Here is a 15,411-nt window from a genome sequence, read left to right on the forward strand (position 1 = left end):
ACCTACAACGCCTCTTACAATTTCATGAATGTCAGCCTATGGCTCTCAAGATGTGGATGAAATCCATCTCCCATTATCCCTGACTACTGGCCATCTGGTTGGGGTTTACTTGAATTTATTTCATAAAATTTATATACTGCTTGTTGATCAACAACAACTACAACAAAACAACAACACAAGTCAAAACAGAAGGACTACAGCCCTGATCGAAATTGTCCATTGTGTAGTGTGTTGCAAGAGAAGACTGAACCTTCATGTTCAAAGTGTGGTTTTTTTAACAAAAAACAAACAACCCCAACAACAAAAGCTTAACAGAACAATTCAGGTATGTTGTCTCAAGGAAGGGAAGCCGGAGAAGTCACAAACTATAAAATAAAGTGGAAGTTGCAAGAACGATGAAAACTCAAGACTACTAATCAGTCTGACTTGAAGAAAATACTATTTCAAAATGTGGAAAGTTCAACGAGGTGCAAAGAGGTTGCTGGAAATGTGTACAACAAAGCTCTAAGAGTGAAATTTTGAAAGTGAAGAGGGGAAACAGCTGGGAGAGCTGTTCTGAGCAACAGCAACAGAAGTCTGGCAGAGAAAGGGTTAAAACACACACACACACACACACACACACACACGAGAGAGAGAGAGAGAGAGAGAGAGAGAGAGAGAGAGAGAGAGAGAGTCATCCCCTGCTGCTGCTGCTTCACTCAAAACTGCAGCTTCCCAAGTAAAAACTGTCTGGGCTTCAATGCACACATTTGCATATAATGTCTAGTTTGTCCTTTAGAGAGTGAAGCATAACAGTTAAGTCCCAGTCAGCAATCTTGGAGCTTTTAAGGGAAATTTTATTCTATATTACTTTTGCAGGCTGGGTTGTAATGAGAGAACAGAATTATTTTTTATCCAGAGAAACTAACTTTACAGTTATAAATGGAAGACACCTTACAAACGCTCAATGGAGGCGAATGCCTACATGTGGAGGAAAGCATCATCATGGTGGAAGGCTCTACGTCCCTGACCCACATGTAGAAAGCTCCCCATTTGCACAGCTGTAAAGGCAAAAGGGTTCTCTCTGTATAATGGGGAACCTGTCACACAGAGAACTACCTACCTGTGTATATTCATGGGGACTCTCTACATACGGTCTAATAAATATATGTAAGTCTGGAGCAGACAGGGCCAGGACAATACACTTTGCTGCCTGAGGCAAAGATATCTTCTGCATTCCATGTATAAAACAAGACACACGCCACCTGCCCAAGATGGCTGCCCAGTCTACCTAATGGTGGTTCCGGCCCTGGAAATGGATACTGACACTCCTCCCCTGCCCCCATCTGTAAAGTTGTTGCTGTTTTTACCGTATTGGACCGAATATAAGCTGCACCCGTATATAAGCCACATCTTTAAAATTGGGGGGGGGGGGGAGAAAAAAAAAGAGAAAAAATACCCAAATATAAGCCGCTCCATTCCTCGCTGCTCCTGGCTACATACTGGGTGGGGAGGGGGGAGCCGTGCTGCGTTGCCAGCAGCCTTTCCCCTTTCTCGCTCTCTCCCTTCCTGGCCTTGGGGGAGAGGACTGGGGACTACGTGTGGGGCAGGCACCGCTTTGCCGCGCTCCTGGCTGCATACCGTGAGGTCGTGAATATAAGCCGCACTTTAACTTTTCATGGTCGGAATTTGGAGAGCAAGTGAGGCTTATATTCAGGCCAATACAGTAAATGTTGGCACCTTTTAAGTGTACAACAGAGTCTGTCTCAAGTACTTGGACGCTTAGATTCCTGGGAGTTTACCTTAGTGAGGACCTCACTTGGAAAATCAACATAACTCAGGTGGTCAGAAAGGCCCAACAGAGACTCCATTTCCTCAGGGTCTTGCGAACGAATAATGTTAAACAACTGATGAACTCCTTTTACTGGTCCACAATACGAAGTGTCCTTTCATATTGTATCATAGTGTGGTATGCTGGCCTGACAGCCACGGACAGAAAGTCTCTACAGAGGGTGGTGAACACAGCACATGATATCATTAGCTGTCCCTTGAGTCCGCTAGATGACATCGCAAGGGATCGTTGTCTTAGGAGAGCGAGAAAAATTCTCAGGGATGACTCACACCCTGGCCATCACCTCTTTAATCTTCTACCCTCAGGCAGGAGATATAGAAGTATAATCAGCCATACCAACAGGCTAAAAAATAGCTTCTATCCGTGGGCTGTTAGGCTGTTGAACAAAAAATAACATAGCGAAATTGACTTGCAAGGTGGTGTGTTGTTCAATAAGAGATTGAGTGTTTGGGCGGGGAGGCTCATTTAATTCCATTGTACACAGGTTGTACAATGACAATAAAGGTATTATTATATTAGATGTGAAAATAAAACAGCAATTCACATTCCTTCCAGATGCTGTGGTTTTCTTGAGGTGATGCGGATGTGACTGAACTAGCCAGATGACATCACCCTCAGAGAGCACTCTTGTGGTGGTTTGAATTGCTGTTTGTCAAGGTACCTCTGTGGTGCAGCATCTCTCACGCTTTCTCCAAACTTAACCCTTGTTCTTCATTCCAGACAAAAAGGACACTAGAGTACGCATGTAACAGAGTTTGCCCCCATTCACCATTTCCTCCCCTCATCACTCTCTCCATTGTTGTGTTACAACTTGCTTTTCCCTTCCTTTCCCTCAGCTTCCTCTGCTGCGTCACACTCACCCCTGCAATATGAACATTAGAGCAAACCTCCTTTTTTACCTTGTGTTAGTTAATAAGAACATAAGATCAGGCCAATGGCCCATCTAGACCAGCATCCTGTTCTCACAGTGGACAACCAGCTGCCTGTTACACACATAAAACACCTTTTACAGAAATGATGCAATTAAATCATCATCATCATCAGTATTTCTTAGCTCTGACTCTATGAAGGTTTCAGGCTCCTCGCTGAGGAAAAGTAGTTGCATTTGCTCCAGAGGTTCCCCTTGAAGCCTGTTGCCAAATTTCTCTCCCCCACCTATTTAAGCCACTTTGAAAGTCCACCAGGAGTGTGTCCTCCCCACCCCACCCCCACCCCAAGACTGCTACCACAAAACAACATAATGTAAATCCTCCCTCCTCCATGTGCATCCTCCCTCAGCAAGGCTGGCGCCTTACTTTTCCTATGCTTGGATAGCCCTGGAGATAGTTAGCATTAATACAGCATTAGAAAAAGCTGTGGTTATTCTTGCAAGAGAGCAGCCCAGCTCAGAAAAGGGCTCCCTAGAGAAAAACAAAGCCAAATAACGGGGGGGGGGGGAGTTCTTCCGTTTACTGGAATGTTCATTATTGCCAGCAGTGTTTCATAATGAAAGGAAAGTACAATTGAACCTGTATAATGAATCAATAGTATTGATTAGTTGTTCAGTTTAACTTATTGTAACAAATCAATGAAGCGTATGAATTGGGGGCGGGGGGGGGGGGAAGCTTTCTACTGTCATGGAATTCTACAAGCAACTCTCTGTCCCCTCCCCTCCGTTATGGACATTTTCATATTGCTGGCCTTGTTCAAAAGTTTAGACATTAGCGAAGCTGTGCTTGCTAATCATAGTGAAAGATGAAAGCGCAGCTAACGTCATATGGCGTAATTCAGAATTGATTTCCTATTATGATAACATTTCCACTGAGGCCAGCTGTGGTCTACTTCTTCAATGCACATTTAGAGTAGAGTATATACAGCTCACAGCCTTCCTATCACCCCTCTTCCAAAATAAGCTTATTATATTCTTCTTTATCATATTTGTATCCGACCCTTCCTCTGAGGAAATCAGGGCCAATATACATGCAGTTATCTTTACAAGAAACCTGAGAGATAGGTGAAACTGAGAGATGGTGATGGGCCATCCAATATTACAAGGTGAACTTGAGTAGCCCCACTCCCCTCAAAAAATAAATAAATCTAAGGCTAGCATCCAGGAAAAGGAAGAGGCTGAACCTGAATTGGAGGAGGGGGTTTCTTCCCTTTCCTCCATGGCTTTGGCCACTTGGAACGAGGGAGCAGGGATGCTGTCTCTCCACCCACCTACCCCAACTTTCATGTGGAATTGAGAGCCTCAATGGATGCCCACAACAGTGGGGAAGATAGAACCAGAGGCAGCAGTGGTGGAACAGGTGCCCAAAGAGAAGAGTGTAGTCTTGTCACCTAGGACCAGGCACTGCTTTCACAGGAAGAAGCAAACCCCCCCCTCCCATAAAGGAGAGCGCATTTGCAATCTTAACATCCCTGAAGGGCAAGTGAGTCTCATGAGGGTGGGATGGCTCCTCCCCCTGGAGGAGAAGGCAAAAGACTCCCTGCCTACCCAGTCCAGTGGGAAAATCATTCTATTAACTGAATGTCCTCTGATCCTGAATGACCTCTGATCCTAGTGCTGGAACCTCACATATACAAAGTTGCATAATTTGTTTTTAGATTAATTTTTGATCCAGTACAACACAGCATATGATTTCTATAATCAACAATGACCCATAAACCTGCACAGGAGAAAAACTAAACAACCGGGCTCTTACTCTTGCACATTCTTTCGTAAGTCTTTGAAGTCTTTAAATGGTTAAAGTGTGCTAAAGAAAGGGTTAGTTCACATTAACATTCTGACTGTAAATGTAAATGCATTGAGTCCCTCTCATTTTCCTGCACCACCATGGCCACTGGTCATACCATTTAAACTTTTTTTTGTAGTGGTTCAAGCCACTGTACCCTAAGAAGGGTGAAAACAGTATACCAGGGAGTATGTTTTCTTTTTACTATTCCAGACACTCACCCTATAACAAGCAGCACACTTCTCTCTCTTGCTGCCAGAACAGGTTTGCAGCTGTTTTTAAATAGTTTGTTATTTCTAGTACATGAAATGACAAGGAAGGGTGAGTTCTTACCTTTCTGTATGCATAAGGACTCTAACATCCCACTAAAGGGGAGGGGAAGGGTGAAAATAGCACTCCCCTGAAGATCTTTTGCAGTGGAGGCGCCTCCTTCCAACTATACTGTATAAATTATAATTGACCAAATGGTAAATCTACTCCTTATTTCTTTTTGAGGGTTGCCTTTTAATCCTGTTGCAAGGTATTCATAATCTGCAATCCCACATTACAGCTGGTGAAACTGAGAAGATAACCAGCTGGCTCCTGATTGCAGGCAACTCATAGCAAAGCTGAGAAGTCATAGTCACAATGTTCTTAATTGCTGCCAAAATACTCAAAGAAAATCTTGTTCACACTGCATACAACTAGCCTATGAATCCAACCTTCAAATGGTCTGCTGATAATGGTAGCACAGCACAAGAGAATTGCAAATAAACACACACATATTGAATTTGTAGGAGATAAAAATCAATTACTGTCATACCATGGATTCCCAATGATAATATTCCTTTATTATATTGTGCTCTAACACAATATAATTTTGTCTAATGGTTCCACTCTGACAAGACTGGGCAGAACAAAGTGCAGCGGATCTATTTTATTCTGACACATGTCCAGAGCAAAATTGCAGGATCTAGAAAGATCTAATATAGTAAAGACACCCAATGTGGCCTCAAGGGGCCCCGAACCTCCAAGGCAATGTTGGACACCTTAGAGCAGATGAGGAGGCCTAACCCAGGGGATGCCTCTCTTTGAATCTGCTACAAGGTCTGCAGTCATGCAAAGGGGGTCTCAAGGAAGGCTTAGGTTCCAGGAATGGCCTGTTGGGCACATTCCACAATGGCTCAGAATCACCAGAGCCTGCTCTGGAAAGGTTTCCACCCCAACTGGAAGCTATGGTTTAGGCAGCTCCTTGTGAGAATCAAGCAGAGACTTCTCTTCTTCCTCCTGTCAGCATATCCTTCAGTGGTCACACATGCCACATATCTGCCCTAGAGAAAAGTGTCATCCTCCACAGTTGTCCCAGATTGAAGGGAACAGCTATATTTACACCCACCCACCCACTCCCCACCCCGCTTTCTGAAATGGATCTCTATAGCCCTATAGCCCTAAACCTGAAGGCAAGAGGAGGCATCAAAAATAAGCTGACTTATTATAGTACCACTGGGTGTGAACGGGATCTGTTCCAGAGGCCCGTTTGCAACATGAAAAGAGCGCAACCCGCAGTGGCACGTCTGTGCATGCACTGGTTGCGATTTGCCGCTTCTGTGCATGCGCGTGACATCATTTTGCATGTTTGCGCATGCGTGAGCAGCAAAACCCGGAAGTAACCCTTTCAAGTACTTCCGGGTCGCTGCGGGACGTAACCTGAAAGAACGTAACATGAAGCGGATGTTATTTCACGTAACATGAGGTATGACTGTACTAAGTTCTATATAAGCTACTATATAAGCTTATATAATATATAAGCTTTATTTTGTGATTTGGGTTTCTGGAACAAGGATAAGCAGGTGAGTGGAGACATAAGCAGAAGTTATTTTTTTCTTGATTTTTTATCTTCAACTAAGAAAAGATACCGTGAGCACAGCCCATATACTAAAACTTGGGCTGAGCATGTGCTGAGAGGGACCTGCTCCTCAATTTGAAGGATGTGGGAAGCCTGCAGTTGTTCAGACACTCAGTAACATAAAACTTTACAGGTATGAGGGACTATTTGGATGGTTCACCCACCAGAGACTAATGGATTCCTATGGAATCCTTGAAACTCTGAGGAATTTTTGTGTCACCACAGCTGACGGTTCTGCTGAAGCCCTGGGTCCATCTCTGGAATGAGAAGGAAAATCTCTCTCAAACCATTTTCAAATCTTAAAAAATAAAAAAGATTGTTTGATTCCAGCCAAAGGCTATCTTGGACTATTTCCATAATAATGACTGTAGCTTCCAGAAACAAAATTCAGAATCCCTTCTATGCAAACATAATTTAAATTGGGTTAACAAAAATGAAATATTTCATGGAATTAAAAGTAGGGGGAAAGCCAGTGGTATCTTTGGTCCTACAGGGTATTTTTCAGCAGACACTGATGGTTAGTTATAAAACCAATGACATTGCTATTTCACTCTCACTTATTATTCTAGTCACTGAACAGCCAATATCAGAATCCCTGTTTTGTTCTATGAATTCCACTAATTTATTCTTTATTAATTCTAGCACATCATCTTTATTAAGTTACACAACAAAGTAATTATGTGGTTTTACTGAAAATATAAAAATACAAATTAGCTTCTGTCAGTAATTTAAATTCATTCTGTGATGGTGTTTCAACATCTTTGAAATTAACCAGTACAAACTGTGTGCAATCAGGTGGGACGAGTCTGCCCTTATATAAATAATGATTATATAAAAGGATGATTAATATTTTGCTTATGTAGCACCTTTCTTCTCAAAAGGACTCCTGAAGCACCTAAAAGTTATACCTATGTGTATATGGAGTGTAAATCAGAATAATATAGGTACACTTAAATCCTGAGAAATCTACGTTGATTAAGTCAAAGCTAAGTATATGTAAATCAATTGGATTTAAGCAAATCAGTTCTTCTCTGAATTGCACCCATGATTTATAAACCCAGTGCTCTTTTTCTAGAAAAAGAGGTGCCAGAACTCACCATGAACGCCTCCCTTGTTCTCTTATAATGGCAATGACATCCACCTGAGAGGTGCCGGAACTGAGTTCTAGAACGTTCCAGCTGAAAAAAACCCTCTGTATAAAACATATACTGGCTGTCTACAGATCTTTCTATCTTGTCTTTATTGGATGCAGAGGAGCTCAGCTTACAGTCCTCAGATAATTTTTAATATAACTCCCTAGTTTTAACTCAATCCCACCACTGCACATGCCATTGCAGCCTTCACATGCTGGTGAGCAATTATACTGGATTGCAGCCTGATCCTATGCATTAGGGTTAAAACACTTTATAATTTCTCCCTTCTTATCATTTTAACTCGAGTTATATTACTGCATATCATAATGAAAACAGCTAAAATTCTATATATTTTATAAAACAGAATCAAGTCTACAAAAACTTACGTTATAATTATTTTCTTAAGTCTTTAAGACGCTACAAGAGGAAGGTTCTTTGAAGATTTCAGAGCCTTGCTACCTATCAAAATTCTGAACAAATTCTTCTTTTCCACTTTCAGAGCTGGTCTGTTTTAAAAAGGGAATCCTATAGGGCTACATTTCAGTAGCACTATGTAGATTTGAATGCAGCATTCATATCAAAGTATAGCATCTTTAAAACTCTTCCCACAACCCCAGCAAGAGAGTACTCTACTGGGTGTAACAAGCTGTTCCACAACTGTGTTTTTAGCTTGCATGGCAGCAGTACTGAGCCAAGCGATTTGAACATACCAATTATGTAGAGTGCTTTTGAAAAACAAAATGCCTTTTTGCAAGGGACACTAATGGAATTTTAAGAAACGCATTCCACGATTTCTGCATTCAAAACATTCTTGGATGTGCTGCACTAAATTTAAACACACTTCTCTCATAATTTTTCTACGTTAAAAATAAAAAAAGTCTCACCTGAACTCTTACAACCAAAATAGCAAGAAGCACTTTAAAGTTTCTCACCAGCAACATTTTAAATTTTGGGCACATAGTTTTTAATAATACATTTCTCAGTCTTCAAAATTAGAAGTGAAGTGAGGAATTCACCAAGGTTTAGAAGAAGAAAAACTGAACACTGGCAATCTTTCGCTAGACTATACTAATCTTCTTTCTGATCTTCTGTTTTCTCATGTTGTTCCCATCACATCTACCCAGGGCCAATAGCAAGCAGTGGTGTGGCACCTCATCTTTCCCCCTCTTGGTAACTGACTATGATACTCAGCCTTGGGAAGCCAGGTGAGCAACACTGTCCCCCATCCATGTCTTCCTGCCATCCACTACTGTCCAACAGTTGCCAAAAACACCCACCTCTCTTGCCACTTTGATTATATGGCTTCCTGTCCACATTTCTGGATCTAGCACAAGCTCCTTGTCCTTTCCTTCAAAGCCCTCCAAGGCCTCCCCACCCTCTTATCTCTCCACTCTCATAACCCAATATACCCATGTCCATTGTCTTGATTCCTTGAGCTTCATAACCCTCTACCATCTGAACATCTCCTGCTCCCGTGAAAGACTCCACCATGTCTTCTTCTTCTTCTTCGATCACTCGTAGCCGAGTAAGATTGTCTTCCATAAACACAGTTTTAACAATGAGTCCGTAAGTGACTGTGGAGGCCAATTCTGGATCCACATGTCCATCCACAGTGGGGACTGGTTTCTGGGAGGGAGTTGATCATGATGTGGGTTTGCCAAGCATGCCTTCCTCTTAGCACATTTCTCCCTTGTGGCCCGAGTTCGAGTGTGTTTGAAAAGCCCATGAAACCCTTGCTTGCAAGTGCCTCTCAGAACAACTGCCTGGAGCCATCTCTTGTAGTTACTGCCATTCTTAAAAACCCCTATTTTTTGTGAGGCCTTTGGCTCAAGCCTTTAGTTCTCTCATGCCCTATGGTGCTTAAGGATGTGTAACAGATATAATGCACCTTCTTTCTGCATTCTTTAGCCCTGCTTCCACTGTTCTACCCTTCCTCTTGTTACCCCTTCATCGAATGTTAAATTGTAAACTCCTCAAGAAAGGGATCTGACCTCTGTGAAAACAACATGCACCTGAAGTTCAGTGCTATATTTTCAGACTTGCTTCTGCAACCATTAGGATTAGATTTATTGGTACATAATTGAATTCTCGGAGACATAAACGTGGTGCAAACATCAAATGTGGTGGGGTGGTGGATAATCACATGTTGCCCAGCATTACTCCAGAATGAAGATTTTAATCTCTAAATGAAATATATGCTCTGCATCCCAGAAGATCCATGGTTTAAATTCTGGAATGTTGCAAATTATTATCTGTGCCTTTAAATAAGCTGTGAGCAGGAAAATAGTCAGATCTGATGGTATACATAAATATCTATCACAGCTATAAACTGCAGAGGATAAAGCCATTTCCCCCTCTCTAGCTGTCTGCTGAATGCTGAAAGCAAACCACAGAATAACTTATATGTTCATTACATTAGCTGTAGGAATCCATTTTATTTTTTCTCAAAAGCAGCAGATTTCTTTAAAGCACTGAATAATACTGGAAATATAAAATTAATATTTGTCTTTAGATTATGATTTTTATACTAAACAAGTACTCAAAAAAAAAAAAGCAATTTCAGTGTTACCACAAGGCACATTCAATTCATTATAACTAAAAAGACCCACGTGGCCAGACATGAAGGGGTTGGTGGGGCTCTCTGTATTTGCATCCTATGCATTATTAAATGCAGCTTTCAATTTGTTGTTTGAAACCCAATTATCAGGATCCTATTTACCCCCTCCAAGGAAGATGTCTGTAGCTTTCTGAATGTAATAACTGCAATATATTATGCTAATTAAGCTCTAACAAACATTGCTTTTGTTTCAGAAGGATGAATGAGGTGGCTGGTTGGTGCAATTAAGCTCAGGAATTGCCCTTCTGTAGTCTTATATACATTGTGTATATCTGTCATAAACTGCAGGCAGAAGTAGGAAATAGAGAATGTATTTGATCAGTAAACAGGAGGCATTTTTAACTGGCACTTGCAAACACAGTTTCACATAGAATTCTGGCAAATATACACACTGCTCAAGCATCATTTCTCTGTGTCTCCTTATCCCCGTCCCCACCAAAAAGACCTTGCTTGCGCTTAAAAGCTAGCTCACTAATTGGTGTGTTTAGTTTTGTTTGATGCCTTTGTGTGCAGCGAAATTCAAAGCATGTTTCCTCAGAAATAAATCCCACCGACCACAGTGGAACTTACTCCCTTGTAAGTATGCAGAGGATTGCACAGCTAAGCTCTTTACACTTTTAGCTTCCTGTCTGAATCTGTAGCCGGATACAAATATATGTATCCACATACTGTATATTATATACACAAGAAGCAAATGCCTTTTAGACCTACTCCATACCCCTAGGATCTAATGAGAGTTATTCCGTGCACACTTACTCACATACATCTGAGAGCCTGGAAATGAGCAACACTGGCACCTACTATTCCATGCGCATAAGAATAACTTGAATAGCACCTAATATAAGGTGATCTGAATGTTTGCTACCTCTTCTTTTTTCCTCCATCATAAGATTCTTATAAGGTGCAAATGGAGATAGCTTCACCAATAGTCAAATATATATGATGATTTTGTGACATTTTGATTGGCCAACAGGGTTAGGTATTTCCCCGATATGATTTTTTAAAAGGTGAGCCAACATGGCTGCCTTTGCTTTTGCTTTGCACAACAGAAACAGTAAATTTCAAACCTCTCTTATTCAAGAATGCCAAATATGCTACCTCCCTCACAATAGTGTTCAACTAGGTGACGTAACCTCAAGCACATTATCTCACATGTTTAATGGTGATGATTAGGAAATCCCAGCATTTGCAATTCTCTGAAGGATTTTGCCTCACACAAACACGTGTGGGGTGCTGCCTGGAGCCATTCTGATGATTTCATCTAATAGCAGGACATAAAACAATCACACCTATGAAACTGAAATGGTACACAGAGACATCGAGAACTCAAAATATAATTTTAAAAAACTATGTATTCACACAGAGTTCTGAATATTGTCACCTGTGTTTGAAGAATTATGTTTGCAGGCTAATCTTGGCTGCAAGCAGTGCTTTTTTCTGGGGCTACTCAAGGGGGTACAGTCCCAGCACCCTTTTTTTCTAGAGGAAAACCACTGGATACAAGTAAGGCATCAAGGATCTCCCATTAGATCTTATTCTAATTTCACTGCAATGTACAGAAGGAAGCAAGGGATTTTGTTTTATTACTTCTTAACAAGCCGCAATCAGAAAGCCAGTAACACACCATGACATAGGGATGTGGTTTGCTAGGCAGCAAGAAACCATGATTTCTTGCTCAGATGTACAGTGGTATAGTCTAACATTGTGACATACAGTAATGTGAAGACAAAGATTCCTGGTTTGTTTATCCTGCTTGTGCCAGAGGAACAGTGAAATGGAAACGACATGTCAGCGTACACCAGCATACTGCTTGCCCATTGCTGAACTGTGGTAATCCAGGATGTTTGGCTCGTTGTTACATGTGAATGCAACCAATATCTAATGGCAGACAGAAAGCCACACCTGTACTGTACTTTATTGTGTGCCATCAGCCTTGAAGAGCCCCCACCAAGCTCATTAAAAATAGTCGTGACAAATTATTCCAATAATAGCATTACCGGTATTTTGCTTTCTGCGGAGACGATGTCAATGCTGACATCTCATTACTTCAAAAGTTTCTTTATTGATCTGTTTTACTTTTAAGTAAAAGTAATAATAAGTTAAAAAGCCTTACTGATTATGCAACAAAGAAATACTTTCAACTCGAATAATCTAGCAGTCACTATAAATGCATACTAAAAACCCAAGAAAAATGAAAACATGTTTACTGAAATGTGTTATTTCTTTAAAGCAGCCATTGTATTTTAGAGATTGCTGATTAGTGTTTTAGTCTTTTGGAAACTTTTTCTTCTCACTGCCATTCACTCGCTGCCATGTAATGGAGGCTGGAGAGAAAAACTGCATGTCATCTCAAGGCCAAATATAAATGCCTCTGGTGTGGCTGCTCCAAACAATGGGCATGCTGCCAACTCCTATCATCTGGCAATTAAGCCTCATTTTCCTTTCCACGTCACTAACAGAGATGTTAAATAGGATTTGGTCCTAGCAGTGAGCCCTGAGGGGGTTGCCTTGTTACTGCTTTCCACCAAGTCTTGCCGACGTTCACCTGAAGGCCTGTGAGAGAGAGCAGTGATTCTTGACGAAACAAAGTCCGACGTATAACATGTTTTCAGCTGCGTATTGAGAGGTGAGTGCTTGATTTATGAACAAGCTTTAAATGGAGTGTGCTGAACAGAAAGCCCTTTACACGCACACGCTCACCCACAACTCCACATACCTTATTTTTAACTTCCCCCACCTCTACTTTGTTCCTCGTGAGCTTAGGACTCTGGTAGGACATATTTAAAAGTCAGTCTTGGGAAATAAATATGGCTCTGAAAACAAAATGTCACAGGGATTGTTAACAACCCCCAGTTGTCCTGACCTTAGGGCCAACTTCTGAGGTGGTAAACCTGTGTCTGAGCTACAACATTTCAGACTGTAGGTGGGGGTGGGGGGATTGCATGACTGAATGCTCCTCAGCTGAAAAATTCATTCACGGGTGGGACATGCGAAGGCAGGAAAGTATGTAGAAAGGGATTGTGGGGCTGTACTGGCCTCATTCCTTGGCCCTGCCCTTGTGATTCACACCAATATCAGGTAAGCGTTTGCTCAGAGACATCTAGGGTAGAAAAGTAGTGGCTTCCCCACCTCAGAAGTGCACTGTGGGGCCAAGTAGAAGCAGTACACCCTTTCTACACACATACAGAGAGCTGGACTGGGAAGCAGACCCATGATGCATGCAGTCTTTGGACACATGGAGGTCATCTGAACGCTCCTCTTCTCAATGTGAACTATGCCAATGCAAATGTCCAAACTTTGGTGGATGTGGTCATGGGAATGCTGTGACCTCAAATCAATTTTTGAACACATAAAATAAGACATATTAATGTCCCCACTTTTCAGATTACTAAATGCTTACAATCACATTTATGGGACTGTCCACATTCACCATTAGTGTACTGAATTTTAGGACAATCACTAAAGGTTACTTGGACTGGCAGCAATCACATGAATAGCAACACTTACCAAATTTCAGATATTTGCTATAACATTACAGTGCGCCTGTTGTTGTTTTTTAGTGATCTCAACAGCTTTCAAGGCATCTGCAATTATAACTGTTTTCAAGGTATCTACAATTGGATGGATAAGCTGATTTCAGTGAAGCTGTACTGTATACCATATTTTTAAAGGTTTCCAGATGAAAATAGGGACATTCCTGTGCATGGGTCCCTGGTGGTGGAGCCTAGCAGCAAGGCCTGGTGGACAACAGTAGAGCCAACACAATTCAGTCTCATATGAGCCACAAGGAGAAAGCAGGAACCAAAGGGGACGATCAAGCCACTAATTTCAAAAGCAGGTGAGAAGTCAGGTACTACGAGGCAAGTCAAATACACATAATGTGCACACAATACACACATATGCACTGTGGTTTCTTAGCATTGAGGCTACCCTCCCCCCCAATCTGATGCACTCTATATGTTTTGGATTACAATTCCTATCACCTTTTACCATTGGTCATGCTGGTGGGGATTGATGTGAGTTGGAGCCAACTGTGGTACCAGGCAAGGAGTTCCTCTATTAGCTACTCTGTACAGAATTGGAACAGTTAGATGTTAGGGTAATTGACACCTTAAAAACAACAACAGATAAAGTCATTTTCCCCATTTGAATATAATGTTGGATGTAATATTTTAATATACCATCACTTCAGAGCAATCATTTTAATTACTTCCCCTGTGGTTTTTAAATCAATGGGAACTTCAGATTGAGATTAATTTATAGCAAATCCTCTATGACTTTTGCTGTAGCAGCATATTTACTAAACAAGGCCTGTTAATTATATTAAAGTAACCCACAAATGAAGATGTATAGATCCTCATCCCACAAGGATAGGTCTTCCTGTGTTGATGATACTCTTCTAAATTTGAAAAAATAAAATAAAGATGTCTCAACCTCTCGTCTAAAGGTGGAGAGATTCTAAAAGGAAGCTACCGCAGGGCATACACACAAGCATTTCCTTGCCAATGTGCCAGAAAGTATTAGATCTGAACTGCTTAAATAAACATGAAGCTACTTAGGTCAGGTTTGTCTTTTGAGGGCCACTATGTTTATCCGTCTCCTCAGGGAAGAAAGGAGTCTCACATTGCAACGAAGTAATAGGATGCAGGGTAGCCATATTGTCAGGGGTTTTCCTACATACATATAAAATTTCCTAGTAGAAAACTATAGGAGCATAATTGTGTGTATATATATACACAAACACATCTTGTCCATTTTGAATATGATTATTGTGAATATTTTTGATATGTAAAATATTTTTTAAACTATAAATTGATGACCATAAACATATAGAAGGTGCTGTGTATCCATTTTCATAGCATGTAGGTCCTAATGTAGAGATACATCTATGCAGCAATATAGTCTGTCCAGCCACTAATTTTGATATACTAATCATATTTTGTAGGAATTAAAGCCAACCCAAGCCTCTTCACTCACTAATTTGAGGTGGGAGGAGGAGGACAGGTTAGCCCTCTTCCTTCTGTCCTTAGATTGTCATCAACCCACTGTTTCCTTGGATCCAAGTTTAGCATCAATAACGGCATCCACTCCCATTGCTTCCATGGAGAGATCCAGTACTAGGAATCACATGATACTGCACTTTTTTGTGCTCAACCAATTTTCAATATAGTGGATGGCAACTGTTCACATCCTCTATGTCAATTGGCAATATGTTTAAAGTGAGAATGCTT

General features: G+C 41.2%; 1 protein-coding gene across 18 annotated transcripts in view; it reads right to left on the reverse strand.

Moving 5' to 3' along the window:
- KALRN (kalirin RhoGEF kinase) overlaps positions 1-15,411 on the reverse strand; it is a 492,139-nt gene that overhangs the window by 330,666 nt on the left and 146,062 nt on the right. Inside the window, exon 1 of one of the 18 annotated variants that reach the window (XM_083404287.1) lies at positions 1,782-2,251. The exons of the other annotated variants lie outside the window; for them this stretch is intronic. The gene's annotated coding sequence lies outside the window, so the exon portion shown is untranslated. Of the gene's footprint in view, positions 1-1,781; positions 2,252-15,411 lie in introns of those variants that run through there. 18 annotated transcript variants of the gene reach the window in all.

Source organism: Podarcis tiliguerta (assembly GCF_965153285.1).
Source record: "Podarcis tiliguerta genome assembly, chromosome: 1".
Taxonomy (NCBI): domain Eukaryota; kingdom Metazoa; phylum Chordata; class Lepidosauria; order Squamata; family Lacertidae; genus Podarcis; species Podarcis tiliguerta.